The sequence below is a fragment of the Rhipicephalus sanguineus genome, chromosome 10, assembly GCF_013339695.2.
Source record: "Rhipicephalus sanguineus isolate Rsan-2018 chromosome 10, BIME_Rsan_1.4, whole genome shotgun sequence".
In the NCBI taxonomy this organism is placed as follows: Eukaryota; Metazoa; Arthropoda; class Arachnida; order Ixodida; family Ixodidae; genus Rhipicephalus; species Rhipicephalus sanguineus.
In genome coordinates this window covers 79,037,240-79,044,537 of record NC_051185.1, presented here as the reverse complement: position 1 = coordinate 79,044,537, position 7,298 = coordinate 79,037,240, and positions in this window count along the sequence as shown.

Sequence of the window (7,298 nt, the reverse complement as noted above, 5' to 3'; positions counted from 1 at the left end):
AGAGGGAGAGAAAATGCATAGGAAAGACAGGGATGGTAACCAGGAATATGCTCCGCTTGGCTACATTGTACTGGGAAAGGGCAAATTGGGTACGAAAGAATGAAAGAGAAGGAAAGAGTCTGCAATGACACTACAAAATCATTGCCTAAATGAATTGAGTGAGACCAGTCACAACTTTTCGTTCAGTCCGGTTTGCCGAAGAAACCGCAGAAATGCCCTTACAGCCGCTCGCGCTGAAGACCGGGTAGGCCAGTACCTTGGATTTTGTCCTTTGTTAAAGGTCGGTTGTATAGCTGGCCCAATGCGGCTGGGAGGGCTGCTCTTTCGGTGTCAAAATGGGTGCATTCGCAGAGAAGGTGCGCGATGGTTTTGCTGCACTCGCGGAGTTCACACAATGGGCTATCAGCCATTCCAATGGTGAATGAATAAGCGTTAGAGAATACCACTCCAAGCCAAAAACCCTTCAAAGAAGACTACTAAAGCGTGCACCTTACATAACAGCATTGTACGAACCGCTGTCTTATCGTTACAGAGGTCTAGGAGCACCACATGCAGACGTATGTGAAAGGTAGCGGCACATTTGTACCATAATAGAATGCTCGGCATTCGAACCTTCTTGTCCAAGACTCTGTACGGCTCTTGTTCAGATGCTAAAGTTTCTCCCAAATTCGAATACAAACAAGCACAAATATTAGGCACTGATGAATTCATTATTATTTTTTTGGTTTTTCTCCGCACTATTTCATTTTTAGCGATGTGGCTCTCCATAAGTGTTTCAGCCAGAAGACAGACAAATTATCCGAGCCACAAAGAGATGAAAGCAGTCTGAATACAGCTACATTCATGGCAGGCCTGCAGACAGCGTCCACATGCCTAAGGCCTCCAGAGTGCTGTGCAGCTCGCATTGGACGACCCAGTATCGATGACATTACCGCTAGGGGCAAAAAGAAAAAGGGACGTGCGCAAGCGCTCCCCGTCTACATTTAAAGCCAGTGCTTTATCTAGATGTAGGGTGCCTTGACGCGGGCTTTTTCGCTTTAGGGTGAGAACATCTTCGGCCAGGGGCGTAGCCAGAAATTTTTTTCGGGGGGGGGGGGGGGGGTAGTTCAACCATACTTTATGTATGTTCGTGCGTGCGTTTGTATGTGCGCGTGTATATATACGCAAGCAAAACTGAAAAATTTCGGGGGGGGGGGGGTTGAACCTCCAACCCCCCCACCTGGCTACGCCCCTGTCTTCGGCGTCTACTGCGGCGCGGCTGCCATATTTGAGCCCATGGCGTCTTACCGGCGTCTCACCACTCTACGGCGGCTTCTCTGACAAGCGCGAGACGCGGGGCAAAAAATGGCGTCGTGGCGGCATCCTTCAAAGAATGGCTACACCCTAAGGGGGACGAACACATCGAGGCACACTATCTAGATCAGACATGGTGCGCCAACTAGTGCAGCCACCGCTCAGTTTCGCTTTTTCTGTCCGCTAAGCTGTGCGCTCTGGCGCTGGATCCACGTTTGAAAACACCGACGGCCGCGTGCGTCGCGAGCTCTAGTCTAGACAGTAGTTCGAGGCTCATTCAAGAAAAGTATTGAATATTATTAGGGTTGCTATAAACACTCTCGTACTACATGGCAGAGAGGAAGCATTTGTCACCGTGCCACTCAGAAGTAATCGCTAGTTTTAGCTGAAGTGATATTGGAAAACGCAGTGCAAATTTGCAGCGATTCCACTACTGCGCCAACTGCGCCAAAGGGCGCCAAATTGTATTTACTGCGCCATCCTGATAATATCGACAAAAATTGCGCCAAACTGCGCCAAAGTCTCGGGTTTGGTGGCATCTATCACCGGCAATCGCACCGCCGTCGCGTCAGAACATATGCAGCTTGATCTTGGGGCTGCCAAAGTCGCAATCATGGACCAAGAATTATTCCCCTGAATAAATAGCGCTCGCGCGTGCGTCCCGAGTAAGCCATGATGCCATGCACGGTGCCGACGCAGCTTCTGTTCTGCAAGCCGGCTCGACAGCAAAACGCGCTCTGCGCAGAGGCTCGTGACGTCTAGGCCTATCGGTAGCGAGATAGTGCGACGACAATTCATCGGCGACCGTCGCCTGTTCCAGAAACGCTGCTGATAGCTCGTTTCAAGCGTCGTACGGTACCGCTTGAAAGCAATGTTCAGTAATGACTACGTGCGTGCCGCTAAAATGTCTGTCACTTCTGTTTCTGGACATCGCGGAATGAAATCTTGGATCGCTAGCAGTAGAAATGGAACAATATGGACTTTTGCTTGCTTCGCGTTTATGGAAGAGCACGCGAACGGTGGGAACGCGTTGGCACTTTTCCTCAGATATACTTTATCCATGGATCTTCATCCAGAAGACCCTTTTCGTAATTCCCTCCACCAGCACATCCGAGTTTGTAATCACTCTGCGCTAAATACCCCTTAAAAGGCCCTGCCATTTCGAGCTCACTAGCTAGGGTTCCAATTCGAATTCTTCGCTTGCTTTTATAAAAATGTCATCTCTATAATAACAGCATATCCCCTGGTCGGAGCAGACGCAAATGCGCAGCTGTCAGTAGCGGGCCCGTCGCTGACGGCCGACAGTGAAGGGGCTACGCCATGTTACACGTCCGCCCCTCGCTTTCGAGGGTCAATAGCTGACGGTTAAAAAAACTCAGTTTCGCTTAAGGGCGAAGCAATGAAGGCGATACCAACAAATTGTATTGTTAAACGAAGTAAGGCTAGCAGCTAACTCTTTTGGATCCGATCTCGCGTAACTCAACAAAACGCTGGTTTAAGGAAAAATGGCCGCTCCAGGAACCGAAGCGTTTTCGTGCTCTTAGTTCTTTAAACGCAAAGTAAGCGTTGAGAGCACAGCAAATTTACGAGCCGTCTCCTGATGCCTCGAGATAGCGCGCGCGCAAGCGACTGCGCCCTTCGAACGATGCGGTTCCCCCCTTCGCTCCCCTGGCGTCCCTTCATGCTCTTTACGAAAGACGGGCGGAGCGGGGCGTGTTCTCTCTGTTTGATGAGCAATCGACGGCAGGCCCGCATGCGGGGAGATGTTATCTCATGCGCTCTCCGTGCGACGGAGACAGACAGCCGGCTAGTTTAATCTCCGCTTCAGCGCGTTCGTCGCCAGCGCTCGCGAGCTTTTACCAGCGGCTAGAATGAGCATGGCGATGTTATTAATTTGGACTTTATACGGAAAATTACGGCAACGGTGACGGCAAAAATGCGCCGAGAGTGTCCATATAATTGCTATCACAATAATTTTTTTTTAAATTGAGCTGTGAAGTGGATGATAAGCGAAGTTGCTTCGCGCATGACACAGAGGTGACATGGTGGAGGACAGTTTGGTATGTAAAACCAGGTTGTTAACGGCCAGGATGTTAACGTTCAATCCGCAATATTAATGCGAAAGCCTTAGATGCTTTATCAAACACAAGAATTGACCATCGGCGGCGTTCGATTGATGCAAAAAATAATCACCATGTGATGCCGTCATCATCACGTCATAGATCGTCAAAACTTGTGACGGCATCACGGCGTCATATATCGTGATGTCACATGACGATGCCATCACATGACATCGTCGCTTTACACTGCTTCCGTGATCGGTGCGCCGATCATGGAGCTAACGCAAAACCAGGTGACGTGCAGAAAGCCTGCAGAGAGGGAGGGGAAGGATCAACACATCGATCGAGAATAAGAACTTGGCTTTCGCTTTTGAGTCGTCTTAGGGGAATGCATTAGGGACAGTGTGACTCTGACATTGAGGCACTGTTGTACGTCACGGCGTTTGTCTACCACGTCTTTTGATAACCACGTAGATGTGTTTAGAGTGTTATTTCATAAATTGCACTTTTGTTGATCTGGTAGCTCGTTTATTTGCTAGTGTCGAAAATAATCGCCGAAGAGGTTAATTCAAAACACTCAACTGCATGAGCCCTCATATTTTCATTAGCGAGTGAAGTATGGAGTTCTCCTGAGATGATTTTTTCCATCAGATTTGCAAAGAATCAAAATATTTCTAGCCTTCGTAAGAGCCCCATAATAATATTCAGGTGCTTGAATGTTAATGCAATATGCTTCTCTAGTACACTCCAGGATGTAAAATTTGCTGCTCCAGAGTGCTTCCAGATGCACAATTATCTGCTCCAAAGTGCTCCAAGATGAAAACTTTTGCTGCTCCAAAGTGCTCCAAAACGGAAATTTTGCTGCTCCAAATATTGCTCGAAATAAGAAGTCCTCGGTAGCATTTAGCCGGTCAAAATGAATCCATATGCATCAATTTAAGGCGTAGCTACGGTTGAGGGTGGGGTCCTCGTACGCAAAAGGCGCATAATTTATTTAATTCTAAGCCTAGTGAGATGCGCGCTCCTGACTTGCAAGTCATGCTAGTTTTATAAACAGCCACATCGCATTTCGAACGCAAACGCGGCCCAAAAGTGTATGTTCCGCTGGTGCGTGTTCTAGTGATGAAAAGAGGGCGACCGCGCTAAAGACATTGCCAATGAAGAATACAGGAACTAGGATATCTCGGTATCGATAACTGGGTGCAGATTACGATTTCTTTTTCCTTTTTCTAAGCATGGCTAGTCGCGATGATAACAACGGCGTGGTGCGAGTTAATCATGTTCGATTTCAGACAACGAGCTGATGAAAATTTACAGTAAAGAATGAACTGACGTAATTTCTGAACTCGGGGAGCCCCAATGGTTTTTCGCAGAGTGCCGCGGAACCCGTAACTTTTAGGGGCGAAGCTCCTTAAAGCGGCACCCGTTCGTCCCTCGTAGTCGTAGCAGTGGAGTGACATACCCATAGGGCCAATGGGGACGTTTTTCCGCTTCCGGCGACGGTGGCGGTTCCTGGGAGCGGCGGGGATTGACTGGATTTTGGATTTCTGCTGGAGGCGAGCCAATCCGAAAGGAAAAAATCCAATATGGCCGCGCCCGTTCGCGGTCGCTTCCTCGCTCGTGGTGCCGCCGGCCCCGCGGCCGCGACGTCGGTTCGAGCGTTTGCGCACTAATTGCTACTGCACTGTCTTCTCTCTTTATTGCCGATGTACGTACGTAATGTGTGTAGTTGTTTTTCTGCTTCGTTGTAGCCTCTGTGGTAGCATGGCGAATGGTGGCGAGCGGCGCCGTCGCAGCTGCATAGCAGCCGCTTTCGGCGCTCGCTCGAGAAGCAAAAAGCGCATATAACTTTCTTCACATGACATTTTATTGAAGGAAACGTAAATTGCTGCACGTTTAGGCAATATTTGGGCTATAATATCGGTAACAATAACAAAAGAAAACGAAAAAGATTCGAAATACTGCTGTGGTAAAACCTGAATACAGGAATGCGTACATCGAGCACGCGTACAATATAAATAGGATACGAAAACGCATAATACAGCATAATACAATCACATAAGCAGGGTAAGCATATAAAGTGCTACATCAGCGTAAATAAGTGTACACATACGAGTTGTACAGATTATGACTAGCAGCATGAAGCGAAACAATCCCGCGTATTGAAATATATCATAACAAAACAAGTTGTTCGAATGGTTGGTGCATACTGTGCAAAAGATAATGACGCAACGCAAGCCGAAGAAAACAAGGGGTATAGGAAAAACACCCTTTCCTGTACTTTTTTTTTATTGCCCTGCGTTGTGTCACTCCCTTTTGCACATACACACACACACATACTTTTGCATATATGTACACAGAAAGTGCACCTAACAGTCATAGCCTTTGGCTCATGTAGACGAACCCATGGAGCATAAGTAGATCAATGTCATAATATGCTGCAGTGCTACAGCATATTATTTTGTAAAAGCAGTGAGACAAATCTACCGTTTGGCTCAGCTATCCCTGATCATGTTTTCCTCCAGGTAAATGTGTTGCAGGCAAGCTCACGTGATGTGAACAAGACACGCAATGCTTTAATTTTCAAGTAATAAAGGGAGAAAAACGCAACGAAGAATGGTCTAGACTCAGTTGCAGAGGTGACCTTTGAAATTTGTGGAAACATTGTGGTTGTGACTGGTGAACAACAGGAATGATCACAGGTCATTAGTCAAGTTGGAAGTGGTGCGAAATACTCAAGGTAACATGAAATATACACGAAGATAAGCATCTTATCAAAGAAATAAGTAGAGTAAAGTGCAAAGTTGAACGCAGCTTCCCTATTATTTTTCTACCAGGTATCATGTTGGATCCATCACAATGTCAGAAGATTTTCTGAGCAGTACTTAAATTGCAGATGGGGAACGCTGCACAGTTTCATCATAATGTGTCATTAACTAGAACTGCATCGCTTGTCATTCGTTGGTTCAGGAAGTGGAATGTCGGAGTTTGCAGAGTTTAGTTAAACAAGAAACACAGTTGCTCTACACAAACAGTACGTTGTGAATAGTTTCAGTGAGTATGGATGCATGCTTTTATTTCAAACTAACATGCATGTCAACCGAGTCGCAGCTTCTGCACAAACCCCTCTGGAATCCTCACAGAGCTGAGCACTTCATCAATGTATCTTTTATGCCTGTGAATAGCTGACACCATCAGTTCTTTGCAGTGGCACAACAGTCATGACCAGAGGTTTGTAATTGAAAAGTGACAGAGCCCCTGGGTGCTGAAAATCTTTTGGACTTGGCGAGCACCTGAATTCATGCATGCTTCAACCTTCGTGGCCCGTCACAGTGGTCTAGTGGTTACGGTGCTCAACTGCTGGCCCGAACGTAGTGGGATTGAATCCCGGCTGCATATCAATGGATGCAATACGCTTGAGGCCCATCTGCCTAGATTTAGGTGCACGTTAAAAAAACGCCAGGTGCTCAAAATATTTGAAGTGCTCCACTACTGCATGCCTCATATTCGTATCATGGTTTTGGACATAAAACCTCCACATTTTTTATTAATCAACCTATTTTTGCAACGTTCATTGTGAATTAATCACACTGTTACTGTTTGTAAAGACTGCTTCAGTGTAAAACGAGTCGTCAGTATTATATAAATTTTGGCATTTTTTGGGAGGCTGGATGTTTGATTGCCTTCCAAACCATGTCAAGCAAACAGAAAGAAAGCAGAACGAGCAGGGTTTTCAGTGCATTTTGGGAAGTGTTGGCATTTCCCAATACTAAAGCAATCCAGAACCTCTGGTTGTAATACTCATGCTGATAGGGGCACACAAGGCTTCAAAAAAAAGTTAGTCGGTTAAACTTGTATAATACAAAAGTAACGCAGCAGGAGCAAAAGTAGTCAATGCATTACATACAACCACAGCAGAATATAAATACAATATAAAATATATAC